Source organism: Triturus cristatus, chromosome 6, assembly GCF_964204655.1.
Source record: "Triturus cristatus chromosome 6, aTriCri1.1, whole genome shotgun sequence".
NCBI lineage: Eukaryota > Metazoa > Chordata > Amphibia > Caudata > Salamandridae > Triturus > Triturus cristatus.
In genome coordinates, this window is record NC_140589.1 from 1,332,704,589 (window position 1) to 1,332,729,515 (window position 24,927).

The 24,927-nt window shown below is 42.6% G+C and overlaps 1 protein-coding gene across 4 annotated transcripts in view; it reads right to left on the minus strand.

Annotated features, from left to right (window-relative positions):
- Window positions 1–24,927, minus strand: part of CHRM3 (cholinergic receptor muscarinic 3) — a 2,422,098-nt gene that overhangs the window by 11,686 nt on the left and 2,385,485 nt on the right. For all 4 annotated transcript variants that reach the window (XM_085612342.1, XM_085612343.1, XM_085612344.1 and 1 more), the window contains one exon: window positions 16,545–16,669. The gene's annotated coding sequence lies outside the window, so the exon portion shown is untranslated. The remainder of the gene's footprint in view (window positions 1–16,544; window positions 16,670–24,927) is intronic.

Below are 24,927 nucleotides of genomic sequence, written 5' to 3' on the forward strand. Positions count from 1 at the left end.
TTTGAAATTGGAAGGTGCCAATTTGTGTTCCAATGCATGACACTGAAGGACAGCTGAAAAGCTTGTGTTGCTAGCCTTTACCTCCAGGTACGATCTAAACACTCAAGTTACCATCCTGGACCTAATGTCTGGCAGCCACTCCATGGTCTCAAAGATACATGGTTTCAGAAAAAGAAATCCCCTCTAAGCGCAGAGGGAAGTGACCACAGGTTATCAATTGTATTTACCGAGTAGAATAGGAAACGCTGTTTAATGTTAAAGAGAAGTAGAAGTGTTCATATTTTTATGCTGATGGTGAGTGTGTGCATGTATGAAGGAAATTTGGGCACAGTTTGATGCTGTTATGTAATGATGTATAACTTGCAAAAGGATTTTTTAATGTGCTTCACATAAGTGGTAAGACAAAAGTTGATGAATCTTCCATTTTTCGAAAGATTCGTGCAAGTTTTCTACATGAAGTAATATATGATCAGTTAGGTAAGAAGGTTAAATAGTAGAAAGTATTGTATACGACCATGGAGACTCCCTTAACACAGATGCAGAGGGCTTTTCCAAATAATCAGATAAAATTAAAAAGATTTAGCCTAGAGTGGTTTAAAGCCACCCAAAAGCGCATGCATCCCTGGCCAAAAGAAGGAACATTTGATAATAAAATAATTGAGCATGTTATTACAGATCTCATAAGTAAATATGCAAGAGCCAAATAACAGAAGCTACTTTACCTTTAAAGCGAGTTTTTTCTTGGGAAAAGTCCAAGTGCTCCTCAAAAAATAATACCGCTAGTACCCTGTCTGTTCTCCCACCCCCATATGATCCAATGAGCACTTCTCACAAGGTACCTAGTATCTACCTACTAGTGCAGCTACAAGAAACACCAGTGGGATTTAAGAACCCTGAAAATTAGACCCCTACACAATCTTCAAAACCTATCCCTAATGTCACCCGACAAACGCCAAAGCCAAAACATGCGGGTACACCTAGGTAGCAAACAAGGGTGGGTGACTCCCAGTTTCCAGGACAACTAGAAGTGAAGTTTGTAATGCATCTAGATCCAGCCACTCTCCCCAGAAGGGTAAAAGCGAAGAGCAAAGCCCAGAGATAGTGATGACCAGTCACAGGAATGTTCAGCAACATCGAGTTTGTTGCAGAGAAGGGATACCACAGGAAGGGCAGTTAGAGAGCATGTCTCTACCACACAGCGAAGAGATGCAGAGGATGCAAGATGGAGTAGCTATGTGGATAGGGCTGTAAGTATGGCACGATGGCCAGTAGCTTAAGGAAGAGAAGAGGATTGTAGAAGAACTCGGAACAGTTTACCACCCTGGCAGTAGGAGAAGGGGAGTGTAATAGTTTCAACAGAAAGTGTTCAAGAACAGTTATCACTGAGTGAGAGTACAAGGGATGACAGTGAAGTGAGGAGAGAAGGATAGCACAATGATTTGTCAGGACAGATGCAAGGAGATTTTGAGAGAATAACAAATAGGACAGAGTCTATACAAAAGTGTGTGGATAGCATAAGTGAAATGCTTTAACCCTCAAAAGCAAGACACTGCACCCATGATGTTGATATCCAAGAAAGACCCCTTATCGATTTAGATCATACAAAAAGTGTAAAGGGATTGACTAATTGTGTTGCTATTAGAGAAGGAGAGCGGGATATGCTTTCTAGAGGTGGGAAAGCTCGAGCGACAGAGCTTTAGCAATTGCAGTTTCAGGGAACACATGGCCAGCCAGAAGCCAGGATGGGATCCTGTGAGATTATGGGAGGGTTGACACTGCATGATATACCAGTGCAACAAATACGTTTTCAATCAATTTTGCGCAGCACTGATCTCACTCCTAGTGAGATAGTCACTAATTAAGAGAATAGCTGGTTCAATGTTATGACATATGTAGACAATTTAGTAGATTGGACTGAGCGGCTAGCTTCACAAATAAGTCCATGGCCACAAGAATGGTCCTTTGACCCATGTGATATGGTGAATGCTGAAGATTGCATTCTTTATGGGGAGGGAGACCTAGACTTGGATAACCCCTACATGCAGAAAATGTTACATGTATGGCAGAAATACGCCAGAGAGCAAGATCCCCAGCATTCAACCACTCCCTTACATCAAATGCCCCTGATACGCAAGGGACCTGGAGACCCTCATTGTGTTCCTTGGTCACTGATGGATAAGGAAAATCTTATACATCTGTGGTCACTCCTTACAGAGGGAGAGGGTGGAATGGATTAGAGCTTTTGAAAAACAAACCACAGGAATCACCTTAGCAGAAGGGGAAATAAAGAGTCTGCTTAGTTCTCTTATAGGAGATGAAACAGACGCTGTATTTCAAAAGGTTGGAGTGAGAAATGTTACCCTCACTGGTACTAGATGTGATTGGTCTCCATTCAATTTGGTTAAAACAGTAGTTTTGGATCAGCTAAGCAAAATGTATCCTGATAGGCCAGACAATGCAACCAGATGAGGATCCTGCTCAGTTCCTTAATAGAATGAAAGAAAAATGGAACCAGAAAGTAGGTCAGGGTTGGGAAGTAACAGGAGGCAATTTATTTATTTATTTATGTGTCTTGTAGAGCGCCCAAATCACCCCCAAAGGGGTATCTCTGCGCTATGAAAGTGCTATTTAGTCAGCTTTGGTGAACTGATGAGAATGACGAAGTCAAGGAGAAGATTTAAAAAGTTTGTTTTTAAGAAATTGGCGGAATTGCAGACAGTTAGTATACTCATGGAGGTAAAGAGGCAGTTGATGATTCCAATAGGAGGGGGCCAGATTATAAAAGGCCTTCCCCCTAGTGCGTGATTTCTTTATCCGAGGGACCGCAAGGAGTGATTTGGAACCAGAACTAAGTGTTCTTGAAGGTTGGTACCGTGTGAGTCTCTCGCTAAGGTAGCTGGGAGCATTGCCATACAGCGCCTTGTGCACTAAACAGCAAATCTTGAAGCAAATTTGCTTCCGCATACGCAGCCAGTGTAATCTCTGAAGTAGAAGCAAGTATGGGGTTCTGGCTGGGGAATTGGAGACCAATCTGGCGGTGGTGTTTTGAACCATGCAATATTATTTTATCATTTAGTTAAAAATGGTTGCCCTCTGACATGCAGGACAGCCTAGATAACATAGTGATACTAGAAGCCAAGCCCTGGACAGAAATACAAGTGCACATAATCCATTTTTGCAAGAAAAATCAGGAGAAAGAAAGGAACAAACAGGAGGTGACAGAGAAAGCAGCAGGCAAGTTAGTGCATCAGAAATTGGCAAAAAAAGGAGCAGTAGAAGGAGCTGTAGTGATAGCCACCACTCAGATTACTGCAATGTCTGTAGGTTCGGTCTCAGGTGCCACCCAACAACAGCACCCACAACAGCAGGATAATGTAGGGATTCAGGGAAATAGTAGAGGAGGATGAGGAGGAATAGGAAACGGTAGGATGGGTCCTCAAAGGTGGGATCAGATATGTATTTATTGTAAGAGATATGGGCATTTTGCTAGAAACTACAAAACTAAAAGATGGGATGAGCGAAGTGGAAGAGCAGGAATTTAAAATCAATCAGGAAACAGAGCAGTACAACCACAATCAAATCCGCAAATAATATATGTGCCGCAGACATCATCCCGCAATACACAGCCACCAGTACTGTCTCAAGCGCAACAGGTGCTGCCTCAGCATAAATTACCAAATACCCCCAATGGTGGCTCCACTTCAAAGTGGACAAGGAGATATAGTTGTGAAAGGGGAAACTCCTTTCCAGGTTAATTATGTGGGAGGCTAAATACAATGAAGGTGCCCACAGATTATTTCTATGTGTCCAGTATTGCCAGGCCAGATGAGGAAGCCACTGTGATGGTAGCTATCAATGACAAAGCGTATGCATTGCTCATAGACACAGGAGCAACTAGATCCTGTGTTACAGAGGGAAACCTTCCGATTTCTAACAGATCAATGGACACACAAGGATTCTCTGGGGAAGTGATAAGGGTTCCTTTTATAAACCAGTGGAGATGGAAGCAGGAGGGAGGCACATCAATGGCTGTTTACTGTTTTCTCCAGCTGCCCAAACTAATCTACTAGGAAGAGATCTAATTGCCAAAATAAATATGACTATTTATTTAGAATCTGATGGTACCATGATTTGTTCCACCCCTGGAGTTTCATTTTCCAAAATAATGGCATTAACAGTAGATTCCTCTACCGGAGATCAGATTAGAGCATGACCTGCTGATATGGAAGCATTTACTACAGCAGTGTATAAAATTATAGCAGAGACACCAGAGTTATTGTGAAAGGAAGTTCAATTACCTAAAGATTTCCTTCTTCGGCAGCAAGGGCAAGACTCTTGGATGTCTGATGCTGAATAAATATTGCAAATAGAGGCTTTAGAAGTAACATGAACCTATGGTGCTCTGATACCAAGTGACCATAATCATGTTTTATGAGCATACACTATCTTCATTGAGCCAGGAAAAGTTTTCCAAGATGACATACTGATGAGAACAGTGTTAGAAGTAAGGACGCCCACACCAGATAGAGCTTTTGATTCTATTAGGGAATCAGATTTGTCCCCGGTACCAGCCACCTTGTGGACTAAGGGTCCCCATGATGTCTGTCTTATTAGTATTGCCACACAATTCCAAATTACATTAAAGGAAGGTGCTCTCCTACCCAAAGTGAGGCAATATTCTCTGTCTCAAGAAGCAGATGAGGGCATCAACCCTAGTACACAGGCATCGCTAGAGCAAGGAGTAATTTGTCTTAGAGTGTCTCCTTGTAACACCTCGATTTCCCCAGTCAAGACATTTAAGGGTAATACTTGTCGTATGGTCCAAGACCTGTGCCCCCTGAATGATGTAGTGATACCAGAATTTCCAATTGTTCCTACCCCTCCATAACTTTGACTGATACTCCTCAGGATGCCAAGTATTTTTCTGCTATCGCTTTGAAGAATGCCTTCTTTAGCATCTCTCTCCATCCCGACAACCAGTTTCTGAAAGCATTCTCCTATTGCAGGCTCAATATTTGTACTCTTGTTTGCCCCAAGGATATTGTGAGTCCCCTAGAGTTTTTAACAGAATGGTAAAGAATGACCTGTGAAATTTCTAGTGTGACAGCACATTGTTGCAATATGTCGATGACATATTGATTTGTAGTCCTACTGAGAAGCAGTGCAGAGAAAACAGTATATCTTTTCTAGTAACTCTTGCCCAGAGAGGATACAAAGTAGAGAGAGAAAATTAAAGTACTGTCAGCAAGAGGTTCATTATTTAGGGCAATTGTTGTCAGCTTCTGGTCGATGAGTAACCCCTGAAAGAGTAGCATCCAGCCGCTAAACAAAAGAGCCAGAAACTGTCAAAGGAATGCAGGAGTAATTATGTGAGACAATGGGTTTTTTATTATTATAGCACGTTAATAGGGCCCTTGTTAGGTTCTATCAAACAAGCAAAGACAGGAATGACAAGATAACATGGACATCAGAGATGAGAGAGTCTTTCCAGAAATTGAAGACTGAAATAACAAATGCTCCAGTTTTCGGAACTCCTAACTATACCAAGGAGTTTTATTTATTCTGCCATTGCAATGGTCAGGTGATGACAGCTGTCCTTACACAGAAATACCCTTTAGGACACAAGCTCATTGTATATTTTAGTGAGCTGCTGGATTCAGTAACAAAAGGACATTATCCCCGTAAGCAGGATCTCGCTAACGCAGCCTTTGCAGTGCAGAAGAGCACCCCCATTGTTATGGGACACCTTTGACGTTCTATGCAGAGCATGTAGTATTTGCTAATATTCAGAAGGCTAAAACCACTCTGACTACAGAAAGAGTGTCAGGATATGAGGTGATATTATCACTATCATCTTTGAAGGTTGTGAAGTGCCATACAATGAATCCTGCAAAATTCTTTGCCCAGCCAATATTAGACTCTGAGGATGATGCACATGACTGTACAATCTATATTCCCAATTAATCTAGTCAAGCAACAAAGATCCTATACCAGGTAGTATTGTCTACTTAGTTGACAGTTCTGCTACTAATGACCATGACATAGTAATTAGACACACAGCTGCAGCAGTAGTCAGATAATAACAGCATGAATCCTCTGATACACTGCATGCAATAGAGCAGTTGACATTACCAGTGCATTATTCCACCCGAGCAGCAGAATTAACAGCACTAATGGCGGCTCTTAACTAGGAGCAGTAGAAGTCATTATAATCTATTCAGATTCAGCTTATGCGACAACCACTGTGCATTTCAGCATTATGAGATGGGCCAGGAGAGGTTTCTCAAAGACATGCATAAGAACCTTTTAGAAGCTCTAATAGAGGAAATCACGTTACCACAGGCAGTGGCAGTTGTGAAATGTGCACTGCAGACAAGTGAAAATACAAATTCCTACGGCAACTCAAACATAGTTAAAGACGTGACAATAGTTCAAAGCTATCACATGGAGGGACAAGGAAACGTGAGTTATTCAACAAATACAAAAATAGCATTTATTGAGACAAGACTATAAATATGAATAATAAGAACAATACATTAGTCCACAGACAAACCACAGCCATATCTACATTCACTTTAACATCACAATGTGCAATCAAGACAAACACGATATATATACATAGATAATATACAAAACCAAATACTTAGAAAAAATGTCTATTAATTTCTCATTTGTAATGATATTCAATCTGTAAGATCTCTATAACATGTGATGTCGTCATAAATGGCAAAGGGCCAGGTTCTGAAAGACAACTAAATCGATCTGATGAATAATTTGTGAATAGCTTCAGCATCATTCAGTGGCTGCAACCCAGATGGTATCTACGCGCATTTTGGCACAACAAAGCCTTCATCAGGAAAAGCCACAAAAAACGGATAGGAATGCCTGTGGCTATCAACAAAATATATGTATAGGGCATCCCTCCACAAAATTACGATGACAGATTAGGAGAAAATACATTCATTGCTTCATGTCTGTGAGCTGTTAATATAAAAGGATCACAGATCAATAATAAAGCAACTAAAATAAAATGATAGAGCCCCAGAACACTAACTGGACAGAAGGTGAAGAAAATGGAAACAGTGAATAAAGATTTTGGGGCATGCTGCCAAGCCAGGTCAATTCAGTTGTAAAACATGCCAAAAAGTCATATATCCCCTTGAAGTGAATATAAATCCATCAGAAAACTATGGTGCATAGATCACATTTAAACTCCCAGAGTGTATTGAAGGAGTAATAAATATTTCCTGAACAATAAATACCCAAAAGGGTGAAGTCACTTGAACAATGTGATTGGAATGTAACAGGTCCTCTTGAGCACGCAGAAGGTAAAATTGTCTATAAAGTAAAGCAAGCAATTATGTTTCGTTTATCCACATTTTGTGGAAGTGGATAGAGAAACAGTGATACCGAACATATTTACCTAACACCAGCAAGAGACCACAGAAACTTGAATATGCGGTGTCTGTTGGCCAGCCTTTATCCTGCAGTCCCAGGGTGCTGACTTTTCGTGGGTACCTGAACAAATACTGTCAAGTAATGACCAGATCAGAAATGTATATGATGCTTATATTTGAACTAGATTCTATGTCCATGTTGATCTTGTTCAAAATGCACCATATGCTCTTAATATAAACACCAAGCAATTATTTAATTATAAACATGGTGGTATGAGAATATGGAAATGAAGCAAGGTGAGTTTGGCATCAGAGAGGGTCAAAACATGCATTTAAAATGAGCTCAGAAAGTAAGAAGCCGCCAGAGATACACGTGGCAAGGTACAAAGATGTAAGCCCTAAAATTACCAAAAAAGAACACAAAATATGTATGGGTAAACTAAGTAACTAGAAAATGGGCTATACGTGGTATAGGCACAAGAAAAGACCAATTGTTAGCTACTTACGATGGTAATGTCCACAGAACATCGCAACATGGCGAGTTTGACATTAGGGAGAGTCAAAACATGCATTTGGAATTAGCATTTAAAATAGGCTCAAAGAGAAAGGCCAACAGAGGCACAGGTGATGAAATTCTAATGAATGAGCCCAAAGACAGCCAAAAAGCAACAAAGAATGTGTGGGTGAATATTACCACTAAAGTGCGATCTAGACATAATGCAGACAAAAAAGAAAAAAAGAAAACAATTGCTAGCGACTTACTATAGAGATATGCAAACGATGATACCGACAAAGGAGGAATCAGCAGCCGAACACCATCTGAGACTTAAATGTTGCGACTGAGTGGGAGTAATAAATACAACAGTGTGGATCATGTGACAGGTCCATGTTCAAATGAAACACAGTAAATACAAGCGGACATGAGTTTGTGTCTCGCTGTAATGCACTAGCAAATCGGGCAGCTAAAGATGTAGCTAGGCACATGCCCCCACCTTTGCCATCAGGTTCACAACATATCTTTGTTGTGGTGGGTCAGACTGCCTCACCATCCGAGTCTGAATCCAATGCTACCACAGACAACGACAGGCCTCATTATGCTGAGACAGCATGTTACATCTTCAAGAACTGCAGGAGGCTGCTCCTTTGCATTAGTAAGTTATTGGTAGATAGAAGATGCACCCAGTCAGGGGAAGACCTAGTGTATAGACAACTATCTACAGGTAGACTAGTAATGATACAAATGTTGCTTACGAAAGCTCTGTATCAGTTACATATACCTACTCATACCTCAAGAAATTACTTGTCTATAAAAATACAAGAAGTTCCGAATTTACACTACATACTTACCATGTATCTTCAAAATTGTATTGTCTGTCAGCATTTTTGCCCTTATCCCACACTGAAAGTGATACATTCTACCATTCAGTGACCACAAGGTCCCTTTAAAGTTCTTCATATGACTTTATTGATATGATTGATAGGTGCAGTAACTGCATTTACCTCATAGTTGTGATCTGCCCTTTTTCTCGATAGATTAAAGCAGGACCATGCGTCCATTGCGATGTTAAATCAGCTGCTACATTTCTGATTTGTGAAATAATTCCACGATGGGGAGTTTCAGAAGGGATCAGGCACAATGGCACTCATTTTGTCAACACAATATTTATGTACATCACACCACAGTTAGGGATAAAAGAAAAATGATCCTCTGTGTACCATCCTAAAAGTATTGTCATTGTCGAGCGTCTGAACAGTCTCTTTAGGAGTGAAATCAGTAAGTTATGTGCTACATTGATATTGTTGCATAGCTCTCTTATCCCTTAGGAATACACCTAGTTCTGACCATCACCCCATCAAATAGTGCCAGAGAGATCCATGGATAATCAAGTATCTGCCACTAGAAGTAATGTAAAGGTAGAAAGCTCCACAGAGATCCTACATGATGAGATGCATATGTACTTTTGTGAACTAATGAAATGTGCAAGATTCATCTCTAAACAGGTAACTACAGAGAAGGAGAAGCGTGCTATAGCTGAGGTTGACCAACCAGTTGTGCGTGTAGGAGACAAAGTGTTTGTAAAGAAGTTTGTGCAAAAATGGCGGGAAAGACAATTCGAAAGGCCCATATACAGTGATCTTAGTGACCCCCACCAGCCCTCAAGGTGGATGGCATAAAGCCCTGGTTTCACCGCACTGATGTTCATCTAAACCACACATCTCGCCAACATCATGAACAATATTAAAAGAACACAAGGGGAGAAGAAGATTGTCATTGTAAAAATACCTCCCTCCACCTCTACCTTTTGACTATTTTTTTTTAAAAAGAGCACACATAAATATGTATTTTTGTTTTAATGTCTCTTTTCTGTCTTTTGGTACTATCCTTTCTGCTCTTCTATAGCGAAGTACCCTTTAGTTCTAAAAGTTTACATGTACCAAGAGGACTCTCTAAGAATAATACTGTGACCCGTAATGCTTGTACTCAGTTGTCAGATAAAATGTATCAACACATGTCAGAAATAGGTTCAGAAAATACTAATGACTCCTGTTTTGTGTACTCACTAATTCCTCATGCCACCAGGTCAGAAATGTTAAATTCAACAAAAGAAGTAACCCCAAGTTTGCTGCATCTCTTCTTGTGTAGGATTAAGGCCCAAATGCAGTTAACACATGTTAAGGTAGTACGTTTTTTAGTTAAAACCATGACATATGACTCATTAGCAGAAGTGTTATACATTTTCACAGATAGACAGGACATCAAGGATGAGCTATCGGGTATGAAGAAGACAGGTCGCCCTACTACTATAGATTTTATCCAGATGGTCTTAGATTCTGATTTTTTTTAGGAGTAACACACCCACCTACTGAGTGTAACAGCTATGTATAAATCCTTTAGCCCCAGATTATGCTCGTAGGCCAGGATTTAGAGTCACCCGGTCAGTATTTGCCCACGATCAATGGCATCCCAATGTTGAATTTTCCTGTAAGGTTATATCTTTATGGAATGGTACAGATGTTAGTCAGGAGACAATAAAGAAGTGTGTGCATATCTGGGATGAGGCCATTTCATGTTACACTCGGTTAGATAGCACAATAAGTCCTCAGACTGTCATGAGACTAACTTCCACTTCCTTATGTTTCAGCGGAAATGGCACTGTCAGTGTAGGTCAAAATATTAGTTGTGAGACCACAATAGATGACGCTGATATACAGGGGGGCACGGCCGGCCTCATTGATCATTTCTGGCAGTGTGAAGATCTGCTGCATGCCCAGATACCACCCAACTGGGGTGGAATCTGCTCCACTGTCACCTTGTACGCTCCGGTTTTGGTAATTCCTGGAATTAATTTGTCAGTTTTCATGCACAGCCCATGGGCTGTCAATGACCTTGCTACATCATAGTCAAAGCAAGAGAACTGCAGAGTATTATGGTACAAGTACTTTGAAAGATGTTCCCCAAGAATACTGCCTGTATAGTGGTACACAGCTGTTTGTGTGGAGCATTCAGTCGTTTGTTAAGGCTAAAGGCACGGCTCGATGGCTTCAAATTACTCGATGGGAACTTCTTAAGGTTATCAACAGTACAAACAATTGATTTTACACCATGAACTAAGAGCTACAAACCATAAGAATGATGATGATGCAACACCACTATGTACTTGACCTTAGGACATTCATGCAAGGAGGGGTATGCATGAACATTGGGACTGTGTGCTACACTTTCATCCCGGCAAATGATGCGGACAATGTAACTCTATTAGAGACCATACAGACACTGCATAATGTGAAAAAGGAGATGGTAGTGTTAATATTGGTGAAGGTGATGTCAATGTTCACCATGATATATGCATGCATAACCACGTCGATATCAGTGAAATGCTATGCCTATATACGCCATAACCTATGCACACATAGGTATGTCAATACAAGTAAAAACGATGTTGATGTACCCTATAACAAATGTACGCATAATAATGAGAATGTCAGTAAATATATCAATTACCGCCATGTTATACGTACATGTAATAACAAACTTGCGTCATAGCTGTTGAATTCACCCGAGATGACCTCTCCATCAACCAAGAATCAGACCCAAACCGAAGCCTACCGATTAATAGGTCACAGGTGTGGTTACATCTATCCTGAAGACAAACGCATAAAGCCGTAAACAGAGAAAAACGCGATCGATCCCACAGATAGGCTGTAAAGTTCAAACAGGTCCAAGGAGCTTGGCCCCAATAAAACACACAAAAAGACAAAATCCTAACTTTACGACTAGGATTTTGTCTCAGTTAAACTTAAGTTTGTCTTAAGTTGAACTCAAGACCAAAACTTAAGTTTAATTGAGATAAAATCCTAACTTTAGTACTCCTAAATTCCTTCTGTGAATACCGAAAGTTGTAAAGTTAGGATTATGTTTCACTTTTGTGAATCGGGCCCATAGTAAGGTATGTAAAACATAAAAACATGGTGAAACAATAAAAACGAACAGACAGCACATAGCTGTGTGTGGTTAAAAGTTAAAGATCAGTGTAGGCCCAAATCTTGTGCTGACTAAAGAAAGGTTAAGAGTTCGCTCAACGGAATAGATAACTTGAAAGGATTGCAGTTAAAGGCCAATTCGTGTTTAGCAAGCTTGAAAACATTTATGGTTTTAACATACTGGTTCATCGGCACGCCCTTCGTGTCTCCAAATAGATTGTAACCTGATTAGACAATGGCTGCAGGAAATGCAATTAGCTTAGAGTACACAGAGGTCTTAGGTGTACAATGATAAAAGCATGCACTTTACCAAAATTGTATTTGTCATGAATACACATGCGCTCACGTACAAGAATGGCAAAGTTTGTTAAGCATTGCTAGAACCTGCAATAAAGAATATATATTGATTTATGCTGAAGTCAAGGGTCACAGATGACTTCATAATTCTTATGGTTGGCATATATTAATCTGTAACTGATGTAATGATTCACAGCTGAACTTTTGTAATCCTTATTGTTAGGTTTTGTATAAAAGAAGCTGTTTGTGATGTGTCAAATTGAGACCGGCTGCCTGCCTGTGCACATGGAGAGTCTGTCTCCCTGTCGCAACAGTAAAGAGTTGTCTTTGCATTGCCAAGAGGAGTCTGTATCTTTTTAATTTCTTAAAAGTTTTATTCACCCTGCAGCAGTGTCAAGAAGATGCATTGCAAAATTCCTCCCAATTTGGAACTGTGCTTCTATTCTGTGCTGATTTAGAATGGAAAGATACCAAAGCTGTAAGATGCTTCTACTGAGGTCTTTCCTTGAAGACACAGGCGGCCTGATTTAGAGTTTGGCGCATGGGTTACTGCGTCCCAAACAGGATGCTATCCCGTCTAACTTATTACAAGTGCATTATATGTTATTGCACTTGCGATCAGGCAGATAGGATATCCATCACATTTGTGAAGTACCCATCCGCCAACTCTAAATCAGACCCAGAGTTTGTCAAGTAAGATGTGTGTAATTGGAATAGGCATGGGCTGGAATTCCCACCACAGAGGAGAACTTGTGAAATGTAGTCAATTCTTGCCCACTGACTTTTGGGGGTATTTCTGTCTATACTGAATGATTTCATAGGCATGTGACAGGTCCATGTTCAAATGAGACACAGTAAATACAAGCGGACATGAGTTTGTGTCTCGTTGTAATGCACTAGCAAATCGGGCAGTTAAAGATGTAGCTAGGCACATGCCCCCACCTTTGCCATCAGGTTCACAACATATCTTTGTTGTGGTGGGTCAGACTGCCTCACCATCCGAGTCTGAATCCAATGCTACCACAGACAATGACAGGCCTCATTATGCTGAGACAGCATGTTACATCTTCAAGAACTGCAGGAGGCTGCTCCTTTGCATTAGTAAGTTATTGGTAGATAGAAGATGCACCCAGTCAGGGGAAGACCTAGTGTATAGACAACTATCTACAGGTAGACTAGTAATGCCACAAGTGTTGCTTACGAAAGCTCTGTATCAGTTACATATACCTACTCATACCTCAAGAGATTACTTGTCTATAAAAATACAAGAAGTTCCGAATTTACACTACATACTTACCATGTATCTTCAAAATTGTATTGTCTGTCAGCATTTTTGCCCTTATCCCACACTGAAAGTGATACATTCTACCATTCAGTGACCACAAGGTCCCTTTACAGTTCTTCATATGACTTTATTGATATGATTGATAGGTGCAGTAACTGCATTTACCTCATAGTTGTGATCTGCCCTTTTTCTCGATAGATTAAAGCAGGACCATGCGTCCATTGTGATGTTAAATCAGCTGCTACATTTCTGATTTGTGAAATAATTCCACGATGGGGAGTTTCAGAAGGGATCAGGCACAATGGCTCTCATTTTGTCAACACAATATTTACGTACATCACACCACAGTTAGGGATAAAACAAAAATTATCCTCTGTGTACCATCCTAAAAGTATTGGCATTGTCGAGCGTCTGAACGGCCTCTTTAGGAGTGAAATCAGTAAGTTATGTGCTACATTGATATTGTTGCATAGCTCTCTTATCCCTTAGGAATACACCTAGTTCTGACCATCACCCCATCAAATAGTGCCAGAGAGATCCATGGATAATCAAGTATCTGCCACTAGAAGTAATGTAAAGGTAGAAAGCTCCACAGAGATCCTACATGATGAGATGCATATGTACTTTTGTGAACTAATGAAATGTGCAAGATTCATCTCTAAACAGGTAACTACAGAGAAGGAGAAGCGTGCTACAGCTGAGGTTGACCAACCAGTTGTGCGAGTAGGAGACAAAGTGTTTGTAAAGAAGTTTGTGCAAAAATGGCGGGAAAGACAATTCGAAAGGCCCATATACAGTGATCTTAGTGACCCCCCACCAGCCCTCAAGGTGGATGGCATAAAGCCCTGGTTTCACCGCACTGATGTTCATCTAAACCACACATCTCGCCAACATCATGAACAATATTAAATGAACACAAGGGGAGAAGAAGATTGTCATTGTAAAAATACCTCCCTCCACCTCTACCTTTTGACTATTTTTTTTTAAAAAGAGCACACATAAATATGTATTTTTGTTTTAATGTCTCTTTTCTGTCTTTTGGTACTATCCTTTCTGCTCTTCTATAGCGAAGTACCCTTTAGTTCTAAAAGTTTACATGTACCAAGAGGACTCTCTAAGAATAATACTGTGACCCGTAATGCTTGTACTCAGTTGTCAGATAAAATGTATCAACACATGTCAGAAATAGGTTCAGAAAATACTAATGACTCCTGTTTTGTGTACTCACTAATTCCTCATGCCACCAGGTCAGAAATGTTAAATTCAACAAAAGAAGTAACCCCAAGTTTGCTGCATCTCTTCTTGTGTAGGATTAAGGCCCAAATGCAGTTAACACATGTTAAGGTAGTACGTTTTTTAGTTAAAACCATGACATATGACTCATTAGCAGAAGTGTTATACATTTTCACAGATAGACAGGACATCAAGGATGAGCTATCAGGTATGAAGAAGACAGGTCGCCCTACTACTATAGATTTTATCCAGATGGTCTTAGATTCTGATTTTTTTTAGGAGTAACACACCCACCTACTGAGTGTAACAGCTATGTATAAATCCTTTAGCCCCAGATTATGCTCGTAGGCCAGGATTTAGAGTCACCCGGTCAGTATTTGCCCACGATCAATGGCATCCCAATGTTGAATTTTCCTGTAAGGTTATATCTTTATGGAATGGTACAGATGTTAGTCAGGAGACAATAAAGAAGTGTGTGCATATCTGGGATGAGGCCATTTCATGTTACACTCGGTTAGATAGCACAATAAGTCCTCAGACTGTCATGAGACTAACTTCCACTTCCTTATGTTTCAGCGGAAATGGCACTGTCAGTGTAGGTCAAAATATTGGTTGTGAGACCACAATAGATGACGCTGATATACAGGGGGGCGCGGCCGGCCTCATTGATCATTTCTGGCAGTGTGAAGATCTGCTGCATGCCCAGATACCACCCAACTGGGGTGGAATCTGCTCCACTGTCACCTTGTACGCTCCGGTTTTGGTAATTCCTGGAATTAATTTGTCAGTTTTCATGCACAGCCCATGGGCTGTCAATGACCTTGTCTATTCTGTGCTGATTTAGAATGGAAAGATACCAAAGCTGTAAGATGCTTCTACTGAGGTCTTTCCTTGAAGACACAGGCGGCCTGATTTAGAGTTTGGCGCATGGGTTACTGCGTCCCAAACAGGATGCTATCCCGTCTAACTTATTACAAGTGCATTATATGTTATTGCACTTGCGATCAGGCAGATAGGATATCCATCACATTTGTGAAGTACCCATCCACCAACTCTAAATCAGACCCAGAGTTTGTCAAGTAAGATGTGTGTAATTGGAATAGGCATGGGCTGGAATTCCCACCACAGAGGAGAACGTGTGAAATGTAGTCAATTCTTGCCCACTGACTTTTGGGGGTATTTCTGTCTATACTGAATGATTTCATAGGCATGGAAAAAAAACCTGTGTTTAGCCTTGTTCATTACGAATTCCAGAAGAAAATTCCAAATATACTGACTTTTGATTGGATAAAATGTGTGTTTCTTAAAAACATAACAGGCTTGTAGAAGGATTTCCTGCTTTGGTCTACGGTTTTAGCACATGGAGCCATCTAGAATTTTATCGAAATGTCACTGTGTCCTAATATGACCACTCTTGCCTGGTTTGGTCAGTTGCATTTATAATGACAGTCATACCAGGTCTCGGCAGTTCCATTGATATCCTTTTTTCCGCTTAGATAAGAGAAGACGTTTTGCATTGACACTGTTCAATATACAAAACCTTATTGAACTATGAGCCAATTTCTACTGCCAGAGCTGCTGACTTTGGAACTGGTGATCAAGGTTCGAGTCCGGCCTGGGTTCAGCATTCTGTGATTCTGGGCATATCACTTAATCTCCCCGTGCCTAAAATAACAACAAAAAATGAACCTGTCCTTGTGTAATGTAGCTGGTGCTCATGTAAAGCACTCCAATACCTTCGGCTCGAGTAGGCGCTATATAAAACTGCCAATTAAAAAAGTGAAAGGTTAATTGGCTCTCCACTCTGACACCCAACTAGGCCACTACATAGAGATGAAAATGTATCTTACTTTTCAAACAAACGTTATTTTTCGGAGTGCGACCCTGTGTGATCTTTTCTTCCTGAACACTTGGCTTTACTTGTGAAGACGAATATCACCATTGCTTCCACTTTCATGTTGCTCCGAAATTTGCTCTAGAAAACATAAAAAGATTAAATAGTTAAATGTGCAGAAGTATGCTAAGGGCATTTTACTGATAGCAAAGGTGCCTTGTTCACTTCAGAAGGAGATATAATGTACACTCTTTAAAATCTAACATTTAAGATGACATTATCACATTGGAATACAGACTACCTCTGAAGCCTTTACTATCAGCACCATTGGTCTTCAGAATCAGTGAGATAATTTGGTGAGCGAATTATGGGTTTGAGTTGCTACTGTGTGAATCATGAATTGCAGAGGCAGCCATAGTTGTCAAATTCCCAGTGATTTTTTTAGATTTTGATTTGTAACCATAACTTGACTTTAACTGTGTTTCTAAGTGGACTTAAGTGTTTTTTAAACATATATTAATGTGTTATAACTAATCCTAACCATAACTTCACTTTAACTGTAGTTGACTTTTAGTAATGTACTACTTCCATCTTCTTTCAAATGGTTCCTCTACCTGTTGCACAGAATGCAGCAAGGCTAAGCATCTGCTGAGCCCAGCACCTACCCTACTGTTAGAAATGGGATTTCTGGTTGGCTAAGGCTTGCGCCAAAGCCAGGCAGAAACCATACTCTAGTCAGGGCAAGGAAGTTACACGCCAAAGATAACCCCTGCTCACCCCCTTGGTAGCTTGGCACGAGCAGTCAGGCTTATCCCGGAGGCAATGTGTAAAGCATTTGCGCACATACCCAGCAACAACATCCCAGGCCCACCACAAAAGAAACTCCACACAAGGTTATATATAAAAATAGCCTTTGTATTATCATAACACCTTAGAATAGTGTGCACATATTATACACTGTGCCAACTGGCACTGGGCACTATTTACAAGGGATTATTTACACCTGACAGGACCCACTGGACCACTGTCAGTACCATCACAAAGTGAAATTAGTAAATGTAAAATTTAGCATAAACATAGAACACAACCAGTACTACTGGTAATCACTGCACTTAGCATCAGCCTGTAACATAAACCACATTATGCACAGTACCACATTAGGCGCCAACGCATTGTACGCCAACCTCATCAGCATAAACCCATTATGCACTTCTCTCACAAGTCTAAACACATTAGACCCTAACCTCCTAAGGATAACTACCTTAGGGAATAATTCTCACTAGCATAAACCATCATATGCAAACCAACCTCATAATCATGAATCACATTTAGAGGCATCAACACAGGGTGCGTAAATCATTCTACAGAGATCACATTTCCTAGCACCCAAAATCACAGTGCGGGCCTGGCACCCTATAACTCTAGCAATCCCCCCTGGCCAACTGGCCATCTCAGAAAGGGGCTCAAATGCCCTGTGTCCCCAGAGTCAAGGCGCGCTGCAAAGGCAGCGAAAGTCAGGGGTGCGCACTTTGCGCAGGCCTAAACGTAGCAGCTGGCACTAAGTGCTGCGCAGCTGGGAAGGAAAAGATGGGGGCGAAGGAGTGCGTCTCACTCCTGCATTCAAAACCTGTCCCCTAAAAAGGAAGACCTAAACGGTGCAGCTGCCCACCACTTGCTGGGCAGCTGGAAATGGTCAAATGAGGCTTGGGCTCTCGATGGCCCTTGAAACAATATGCACAACGTTGGAGCCACGTAGGCTCTAAAAACAACCATGTCCCCCAGCACCGCGGAGCCACACAGGGCTCTGAAACTAAATATGCAAAGCGTTAGAGCCTCACGGGGCTCTGTAAACAACTATGCCCCCTTCGTTGGAGCCACGTAGGTTCTCAGAACAATTATGCCCCGTCGTTGGAGCCACCAAGGCTCTGTAAGATATGCCCCTGTTGGAGCCACACGGGGCTCCTGAAAACAACCATGCTCCCGCCTCATTGGAGCGCACTGGCTTCTTAACAAGGGTGCCCTCTGTTGGAGTCACATGGGGCTCGACACAACTGTGACCCACGTTGGAGCGGCCCGCTCTCCTGGCGGGACCGCTCAGACCCTGCCTCTCCCCACCCGGACTCCCTTTGTAGAACTCACCGGCTGGGGGGGGCCAGGCAGGACTCCTGTGTCAGCGGCGGCAGCACTTCTCCCCCGCACGCGGTGGGGGAAGGCACCGGCAATGTGCCTCGAGCCCCCTCCGCCTTTCGTCTCCACTGGTTGGCGCCTGCGGGGCTCTCCCTCAGCAATGGGAGCCCCGCGCCGGCAGGCGTCCTAGCATTTCCTTCGGGGCGGCTTTCTCAGGCGGCGGCGTGCGCGGGACTTCCCTCTCAAAACCGGAAGTCCCGCCCGCCGCCAGGCACATCGTTGCCTGACTTCCGCCCGGTCCGTGACTCGGGCCGCCGCAGTGATTTTTAGCTCGGTAAGGAGGGCTAGGCTCCCTCATAAGGCAAAATACGAAGCGGGGTGGGCACCCGCCTATAAAGTAAATAAGCGGCCATAAGCGGGGTGGGCACCCGTAATTGAATAAAAATAAGCGGGGGGCACCCGCAAGGCTGGCATCACGGGGGAATCCCTCAGCTGGGGATTCCCTCTCTCTCCCTGGAAGGAGCGCGGCGCTGCACAGCCCCAGCTCCTTTTCCTGCGGAAATTAGATGACGCAGAGCATGGCGCTCCCAGGATGCCAAAAGGTTGCAAGAGTCCTGGGGCAAAGAAAATAAAGCCAAAAGGGTCCCAGAAGTCTTCAAGGTATCCAGGGGCTGGGCAGGGCCCAGGGAGGCAAGCCTTCCCCTTGGCCCCAGCAGCAGCACGCCCCTGGTAGTTTCAAGTCAAAAACAGGAACATTTTCATGGGGTCACAGCCCCTCTATTTATATCAGCAGATCCTTTGTCTAAAACTGTAGGGCAAGGGGAGAACCAGATACAACTGGTTCAGGAGCACTTGAGCACTTTTTTTTGCTCAGCTCCTCTCTTCTTTTCACAGGACAGGCCAGGGACATCAGACGCACCACAGGGGGTGGAGCCAGCATTGTGGAGGGAAGGCCCAGCCCTATTCAGGTCCCAGGTGCAACTCTTCCCTCCCATCTACATGCAGATCTCTCCATTCACCACCGGGCAGACTCACCCTGGCTCCTGGAATTCCCCAGCCCTATCAGCTCCTGTCAATCACAAGCCAGACAGGCAATTCACATCATACAGCACACAGACATGCCAACTTCTGTGTGTGAGTGTTTGATTGGTTCTGATGCTCCGTCCATCACCACCCCCTTTTGTACAACTTCTAGAAGTGGCACTTCTCCTATAGTTATAATAAATCCGCGCACATCATTGCGCAGCATTTATTCTTACGAGTTCGCACATACTAAACTTGACCCTGCACTCCTCTCACATCAGGAACTACCATGGACACACATATCCCCCATGCATTCCTATGGAAGGGCAGGCCTATCTCACCACATGCACTCAGAGAGAGCACACACTTTACACTGGGCCACAGTGCTAAAGTGCGCAGAGGCCACAAATCACTACCAATATGTCAGAGCTTAAGGCAAAAAGTTCAGGGGTGAACCTGCCAGAAGAGCCAAGTCCAACACCTACCATAAGTGTGAACCCTGGCTGCATACATACCTTGGATGGTCCCCATTTTTTGAAAAATAATAATAATAGTAAAAGCTACTATTTTTGAGGAGGGATGGGGGGCGTGTGGACCCAAACGGGGAGTTTACATGCACTTAGAATCTGTTGAACCCTTGTTCGTCTCCTCATGGGTTCAGAGATCTGGTACCGGGCCTGTGAATAAGAGAGTGGGCCCAGCAAGCGCTCACTCAGCCAATCTGTGGCTTTTCGTCCATTGGCCTTAGCATTACATAGAATTGCCTTAGAAATTCACTTACACAACCAAAGGTTAAAGGGACGTTATAGTTAGGTCAAAATGTCATGGAAGAGGGCAACATATAGGTATGTAAACACATTACTGAAGCAGCTGATAACATTCAAATGCCAGTTTGAGTGTCAATGCTATATAAATTGAATAAAGTATAAATACAAGAAAGAAATTATAAATGAAACCAATACATGCATTACATTGTTTTTAAAAAGCTCACACAATCAATACCCATTTACTCAAGTAATTACTGAAAGTAAATATTAATAAATGACAGTGCGAAAGTAAAGGTGTGCTATTATTTCATATCTTTTAAAAGCAGATCAGCTCTGTGAGTAAGTACAAATATTAGTCACCATTTGGGTAGACTTTACATTTTGCATGCAATGTGAATGCTTGTGAATTATGGCATTAAATCAAATGTTTGGGGATGCATCTTTGCACACCCATTCTCTATTGTGGGGAGAAACACTAAGTTTCTTCAAAGAGAACTAAAAGTGCCATTGCTGAATGCTGGTGTGTGGAAATCTCAGGTAGCATATTAAGCATTTATCTTCTTTCCACCCTGTTTCTGACCCAGACATTCTAATCACCACAGACATGACACTAGCCTCTACAACAGAACTAGGGGGAGCCCGCAGAGTTTTTGTGGAGTTTCACAGCACGTGGAATTTGGAACATAGCGTAGCTTTATCTGATTTTTAGCACCAGGAGCTTGCTTCACAATGTAAAATCAGCAAAAACAGCACCACATCAAAGGACGCTGCTTCTTTCTGCTGCTCAAATAGGTTTCCTGCTTGAGTGGCAGCTTTCTCAACTCAAACAGTCCCAACCTGCCACGACTGGCTGCATTGAGAAATCTCGCTAGGAGGCGTTTTAGTGCCTGAAAATTGCACAAGGTGAAGCAAATTCTTGCCCGCGCTCGGCAAATTAATGTTGGCGAGTCATATGTGAGAAACAGCTTCCCCTTGCCACAGTCCCTACAAAGCTTCTTGTTGATAATGGCCCTTATTGCAGGGTTACCCCAATTTCTTTGCTTTCCTCCTCCTCTGTTGTTGACTTAGTTTATGCTGGTTTTAGGACTCTGAGCACTTTAGCAACTGCTGACCAGTGCTAAGGTGCATGGGTTCTTATCTAAAATGTGATGACAATTGGAATATCCATGATTGGTATATTTGGTTCACTTATAAGTCCCTATTAAAGTAGTGTGACATAAATCCATGGCCTGTAAACCAAAGGCTACCACTGTGCCTGCAGCACTAATTGTGCCACCCACAGAAGTAGCCTTTCAAACCTGACTCAGGCCTACAACTGCAGGGCCCATGGGCTCAGTTTACTGTCACCTCGACTTGGCATTTCCAACTACTTGCCAAGCCTTAAACTCCCCTTTTACTACATATCAGTCACCCCTAGGGTAGGCCCTATGTAGCCCGAAGGGCAGGGTGCTGTGTAAGTAACAGGTAGGACATGTACCTTTTTGTTTTATATGTCCTGGTATTAACAACCACCCAAGTTTGTTTTCACTACTGTTAGGCCTGCTCCTCTCATAGGTTATCATTGGGAATTCCTTAAATACCCTTTTTAAGGGTAATTCTTGATTGCAGAGGAGTAGCTGCTTTATGTTTTATATCATTGGATTGGTAATGACAAATCCTCTTTAGTGGCGAAGTTGGCTCTCATAATAACAATTTCATCACGTGACTATTAGAAAGTGAACTCGGCTCTCAGCTCTTGTGCATTCCCTCTAGACAGCCACAAGTACAGGACAATCAACCTGCATTCATCTGCATACTGATGGGCTGTCCTGCGCAAGACGGGAGAGAAGCTGACATGTACACCTGAATAGGTAGTGGTCTGGCCTCACACAAAACACTGATCAACCCCCTGCAGATAGGCTAGGAAACAGAATTGGGCTAAAAGGAGACTTGTGCACCACAATGGCTTTGCTTTGTAGTCACCTCCACTTAAAGGACACATTTGGGTATAAGTATTGGGTCTATGACCCCATCTCACTAGTTCAATTAGGGGTACTAAAATGACTCTGCCAAGAAGAGGAGCTGTGCTAAAGGAGGGACTGCCCCTTTGCTAACAGCTTTGCTGTGTTGGTCTCCTGTCTGCGGATTACTGCACTACAGTAGGCCACTTTGCTATCTGCTCTGCTGTGTTGGCCTGCTGCCCCTGACCAGGTCAGTGAGAAGGACTGGATCCGTTCTCTACAACATTTTGCAAGCAAAGTAACTACAAGATTTTATTGGCTAGCCACCTGTTCTGGAAATCACAGGGCCATCAAAGATTTCATTTGCACAAATGACCACTGCTAGACTCTGCTAATCCTGAGCCTGACTCTGCCTGACTTGCCCTCAACCAATCCTGGGCTTTCACAGAGTGTCGGCAGCCGCTTTTGGGCATCCACATGGGAGATATCCTTTAGTTCGCATCCGATACATCGCATGCCATTACAACACAGTTGTTACAACAACCGCGTTGTTACTTTGCATACGATTACATCGCAAGTCATTACCACGACTTGCTGTAGGGGGCAGAAGGTGTTGGATTTACAATCCAATACCTTCCCTGCTGTTGCACAAACTGGAGTAGGAATAGTAAATTATACTATTCCTAAGTCCAGCGCGTCCCCTAAAGCAAGTTGTGGTAAAGACTTGCAATGTAATCGTATGCGATGTAACAACGCTGTTGTTGTAACGACCACATTGCAATGGCATGCAATGTATTGTATGTGTGATAACATATTCATTCACATGCATCAGCGCAGTGCACCAATCAAGAACTGCAGTGTCTGCCTGCTCGAGCGCAGACCATCATGTTCGTCGACTTAGCTGAAGCTGCAGCGCCCAGAAGGCAGTTCAGCATGACCCGGCGCACTATGCACACATCACAGAAAGCTGGGCGTATGCCCTCTGTGACTCCCATCACTGCATCATTTCCAGCAAATAAAGACTCCTGCAATTCGGGTCCCAATCCTGAGGCCGATGGCACTGCTGCAAACCCCTTAGAAAGGTACTGTGCACTCCGGGACTTACGAAGTCCCTGGTGCCTCCCGCGCTCTTGCAGGTGACCCGAACGCAGCGAGTAGATCAGCCTCCCATAAACTTGGCATTATATTTAAACTGTAATAACTTTGGAAGCATTGATTTGCGTTGACCCGGGAAGAAAGTCTGTTCCCAATTCACGGCGTGCATTTCTGTCATTTCCCCAGCGTAACCGTAAAGAACCTACTGAAAGCGCAAGGGATCTTTTAGAATTGTACATTCTTGAAGTATTCATGCCTTGAGATGCTTTAGTTTATCATTTTTATCTTGTTTTAAAGAGTAAAAGAGATACTATTTTGTACCTCATTTTTGTGTCTTTTTGTAGTGTTTTCACTGTATCTACATATGCACAGCTGCTTTACACGTCGCCTCTTATGTTAATTCTGACTCTCTGTGTCACAACACCAGAGGGTGAGCATGGGCTGATTTAAGCGTGTTGCTGATTTAAGTGTGTATGTGACAAGTCACCTTGCTGCGCTGCGTGACAGGGCAGGAATATGCTGTATTTAAGGCAATACGGTGCTCCCTGCCTTTTTTCCTGCACTGGCACCCTTTTGGCCACCTAGCGCCAATGCACACACCCTTGCACCATGGTGCAAGGTGTCTGCGTTGCATGCGGGATTTATATTGTGCAGGAAGGGACATCTTCCTGCACAAAATATGCTCAACACACAAAGTGATTGTATCTAAAAAAAAATCAGAATTGGATGAAGAGATGCATGACATTCAGACTCTTGGCAGCTATGTTTTAAAACTTTACAAAGTAGTACATAAAACACCGAACTTGTTTCATATGTAAAACCATAGGTAAATATTGCTCACATGTTTACTTCTTTCCCTTTCTCCTTCCCCTTTTCTCTATCTCTTTCTCACTCTGATGTCTGCCTCTTTGGCTTTCATGTCACTCTCATCGGTAGTCATTGTCCTGTTGTTTCACCTTAATTTATCCTTTTCATCTTCTTCCCTCAGCCTCGCTCCTCCTTATTCTGTTAAAAATACTGGGCCATCTTTATGGTTAAGTGATGCAGCGCAGCAATTCACCTTGCTGTGCTGTGTCACAGAGAAACTGCAGAAATGCGCCATATTTATGCCAATACAGCACATTCCTGTCCTTTCCCCAGCACTGGCACACAATGGGCTGCCTAGCACCAACTCTGGCACCCTTGCACCATAGTGCACGGGTGCCTTTATTGCATGCAGGATTGTTTTTGTGCAGGAGGGGCACCTTTCTGCACAAAAACAATCCTGAGAGGCATATTTCTCTTTCTATGTGTGCTGCAGATTACAGCACACATAGAAAGAGAAAGTAACAAAGAGATATTTCTCCTTGTTACGCCTCCTTTGCGAAGGCGTATCTTTTTGGCGCATTCCCAGGTCTATCTCTTTTGGTAAATCTGGGAATGCAACAAAAACATGGGAGTTATGTGG